Raw genomic sequence first — 4,582 nt, 5'->3', positions numbered from 1 at the left:
ATCTGTAAGAACAGTTAACAATGTAGCATGAAAATGAAATCCTAGCCATCCTCAATCTACCACACTAAAGTTAGACTAAGAACCAGAATAGGATGATAAATTCATGCTCACACTTCTCTGTGTGTTTTCTTCCTCTATATTTTATGAGAATTAAAGTACCTAAATAACTATAAGTTTATAAAAGGCATTTCGAAATAATATTCAGGGAGTCGATGACCATTATTGTCTTTGTAGGATCTTGGTTTTCCTTCTACCTTGACAATCCACTCCCTACTTCAGCCTCAGTGGTGATCTCAAAAGACAAGAGACAAGGAATATCAAAGACTCACTGGGTCCTCAAAGTCAGTTTGTGGGAAAGAAAATCATGCATCCAATTCAATACTTACCTTTGTAATTCGGAACAGCACAAGTGACTCTTCTGTAGCCTCACAGGACAAGTACGAATGGCATGGGTGAGCTGTAAAGGTGTTGAGCCCAGAAAGAAATTATTTTCTAGTGTTATCGTTATTAGGTTTTGGCATTTTAGTGATGAGGAGACTAAATTTTTGACTGCAGAATCCAGAATCCTCATTTCTCCAGGTTTTTGGAAGCCATGAGTACTGGATCATGATTTTTGCTGGTGGCTTTTCTTACGATACCTTCTTCAGAGGTTGGCAAATACCATTTATTTATGTCACAAGAGCCATCTGGCAATGACCCAAGAGGATTTTATAAGTTTTTAATCTTAGGGACCTGATTAAAACTTTAAAGGCTTATGTTTCCCAGGCTTATGATCCTCCCAAGAGATCTGGCTTTGTTGTTATGGTACTTAAAATTAGTGTAATAGTAATAAAAATGCTTCATTTAGAGACATGTTTTATGTTTGTGTTTGAAATTTTTCTACACTTTCCCGATGAAGTTCATCCATGATGTCATCTCTTCTATCTTTTCTAATCATTCTACCCCTATTCCTTCCCCACTTCTTGCAGTTTTTAACCCACTGGGTCCACTCAGCACTACCTGTATGTATATGTATATGTTAATATCGGTGATGTATATATGTGTGTGTATACATACAATGAATATATGTATGTACATGTGGGCCATCTTCTGAGAGTAGGTAGCCTCTCAGGCACTCATTCTTGAAACTGATCATGATCTTTAATGCATCCATCAGCTGTCAATAGTTACTCAGCTATATGTACAATTCATGACCATATCCTTTACACATGACTTTCTCAAAGGTTAGTGTAAGTTATCCACCCTCAAACTCACTCCTCTACTCAGCTATTCCATCTACTGTTGCACCCAACCCTTCCTGTTCCCTTATTATTCATTCTTCCATCACATTATCCATGCTCCAGTTTTACATATATATATTATAACTGCCACTTTGGATACTCTCCAAATAAAATAGTATAAAAGTCTGTCTCATGTACTATGAATACTTCATACTATACTTTCCCTTACAAGATATCTTCTTTTATAGATATTCCATACACTTCTTAAACAAAGTCCATCATATAAAATGGATATTGACTATATTTTTCAAAGCTATTTTGAAGATCTTAAAGCAATTAAATTTGACATATAATTGGGCATGTGCTCTATAACTATGTATAGAACTATGTATATGTGCTTTTCTGCATAGACAAAAATGTGAACAGTATCCTTAAGGCACATAAAGCCAAAGCTAATTTTCAGAGTTCATCAAAGTGAACTGAGGATTAGAGTTACTGAGCTCAAAATTAAAGAAAGAAACCCTAAAGCTCCCATCCCTAATGTCACCCTGATTTTCTGAAAATGCTGAGAATAGCCAATGTATTTTCTCACACACATGTAACATAGACTCAGATCAGAGAAAAAAATTGTAACAGTGCATTATAGTAAAGTCTAAAATGCTAAAATCAAAGATCTATTCAGTTTATGATGCTATAGGGGGGCCATTTATTATAGCTTTGCTCTTTTCTTATAAAATTGGAACAAACTCAACATTTCAAAAGATTAATATGGCCCCGGAGTGCTAAAAAAATGACTAGCACCATAGAGGGAACTAGGGTGAGTTTCAGAGGCAACTACAACAGGCACTGATTGGGAACAGAAGAAAAAGTAGTAGAAAGGAGGAGAGAAGAAAAGGAGAGGAGAGCAAGAAAGAAGGGGAAGAAACAAGTAAAACAAAGGAAGGTCTGTAAATTAATAGTAGTCCTATGAGACCTTTTGATAAAACAAACACATAAAGGGGACATTGCAAGAGAGTATTCAGCAAGATTTTTCATTAAAGGAAAACAAGGAAACAATAGCAACAAAAACCTCTAACAAAAACCACTACCCTAAGGGCTGACTAAGTTGTGGTGTTGCTGTAAGTAGAAGTTAAAAAGGTGAAAATTTTGGTCAAATTTTGCATTTGATCTTAAACAACTGGACATGAAAGTACAAGTTTGAAGGAGGGGAACTTACCAAAATGAGTAAATAAATTCAGAAATGATTGTCAAAACATAAGAAGAATCACAGGTCATTTCTCTAAATAACAAAGCACAGAATTGGTAAAGTCTATGAAAAAAATACAAGTAAAATAGCAGAAAGAACAAAAAACATGGAAGTCCCCCAATTGCAGATTTTTCTATTTAAGATAAAAATGGAAACAACAACTGCTAAAATGAATCTCAATTATTCCTGACTCTCCAAAATTACTAAGGGACCAAAAATTCCTTAGAGCAAACTTGAAATGTGCCCCACAGGACCAACATTTTTTCAGGTTCCACAGTCATCAAGACTTGGTGATTAAAATATATTCTATGTATATACTGTTAAGGTTTTTTGATCGTTAGTTTTGTTTGGCAATGTTAAAAGGAAATTATGCTTTCTCTCTCCTAAAATTGAGGGGCTAAGGTCACAAGATGATAATTCACAGGATAATCAAAAGGAACTGAGAGTTAATAACTGAATTGATATGTAAATAAAAAACTGGGCTTTTGATCTACATGAGATGAGTTGGTAGAGAGTGATAACAGTTCCTCTTTGGAGTTTTTCTCTAGCAAGACCTGAGCTGTCAGACCTCTGGAGAGCAAATACAACTCTTCAAGAATTTTATTTAACCAGATTTCTGATTTTTGGTCAGAAAATCCATGGAGAGAGAACAATGCGGTTTTAGAATATTTTATAGCTTTTTTAGAATTTTTCTGGCTTTCCAATTTTAACCAGAAAACACAGGAAATACATTTATAATTTTTCTAATAGGATTTCTGACTTGGTCAGAAGATTCAAGAATTTTTTTATTATTAGATATTTCATTTATTTACATTTCAAATGTTAATCCCCTTTCCTGGTTTCCCCTCTAGAGACTGTCTATTCTGTCCTCCCTCTCCTTGCTTCTGTGAGGTTGCTCCCTTACCCACCCATCCACTCCTGCCTCCCTGTCCTGGCATTCCCCTACACTGGGGCATGGAGCCTTCACAGGACCAAGGACCTCTCCTCCCATTGATGTCCAACAAGGTCATCCTCTGCTACATATGCAAATGGAGCCATGGGTGCCCCATGTGTACTCTTTGGTTATTGGTTTAGTCCCTAGGAGCTCTGGGGGCTCTGATTGGTTGATATCATTGTTCTTCATTGTATGGGGTTGCATACCCCTTCAGCTCCTTCAGTCCTTTCTCTAATTCCTCCATTGGGGACCCTGTGCTCAGTTGAGTGGTTGACTGAGAGCATCCAGTTCTGTATTTCTCACGCTCTGGCAGAGCCTGTCAAGAGAGCGCTATATCAGGTTCCTGTCAGCAAGCACTTATTGGGATCCACAATAGTGTCGGGGAAGTCTCTAGATGGCCTTTTCTTCAGTCTCTGCTCCACACTTTGTCCCCGTATTTTATAACATATTGGTCCCATGATGAATTCATTAATCTATAGCCTTAGGAACAAAGATGTTAAAAAAAACATAACCAAAAGAAAGTTTTAATCAGAATTTGGTATCCTTTTTTATCTTTAGTCACAACTCAAGTTTTAGTGTGTATTGGTCAATACATTTTTCTACTTTCTTCATCTGTGAGTGTGTGTGTGTGTGTGTGTGTGTGTGTGTGTGTTGTTTTGCTTTTGAATTTTTTTGTTTTTATATTACATTGACCATTGAGAGAAGAATTTGTAACTTGTTCCATTTTCAGTAGATTGTCTTTGATCTCTACCACAAGAAAAATTTCAGCTTTTTGAGACCAAAAAGCAATTTGACCAAAAGATATTTCAGTAATTAATTTTTCCCTTCATTACCACCATATCACATTCTCAAAAGTGTTAGTGGTTCTAACAAGTCCAAGGATTACCTAAATAATAAATGTCATCATGTCCTTGGACAGTACAGTTGTTTATATTTGTTTTTTTTAAATTGTGAGTCAAATAGTCTATCTCTAGCCCTGATTTCCTTTCTTTGATGCCAATATGTCATTTGATTTGACAGTGTTCCCAGCTGCAGTAACTCTCTTTTTGTACTACCAGACTGTTACAAAGCATGGCTCATGCTTGCAAGTTTCCATCAGTAATGTAGTCCACCTTTTCCAGAAAGTCAACATCCACTGTTATTGCGAGCTTTGTAGTATGCCCATTCCAGTACAATATTTAT

The 4,582-nt window shown here is 36.1% G+C and overlaps 1 pseudogene; it reads left to right on the top strand.

Moving 5' to 3' along the window:
• On the top strand, positions 3,845 to 3,928 carry Olr1215-ps (olfactory receptor pseudogene 1215; annotated as a pseudogene).

The sequence above is a fragment of the Rattus norvegicus genome, chromosome 8 (assembly GCF_036323735.1).
Source record: "Rattus norvegicus strain BN/NHsdMcwi chromosome 8, GRCr8, whole genome shotgun sequence".
NCBI classification, from domain to species: Eukaryota; Metazoa; Chordata; class Mammalia; order Rodentia; family Muridae; genus Rattus; species Rattus norvegicus.
Note: the sequence above shows the minus strand (reverse complement) of the source record. Positions and strands in the feature narration are given on the sequence as shown.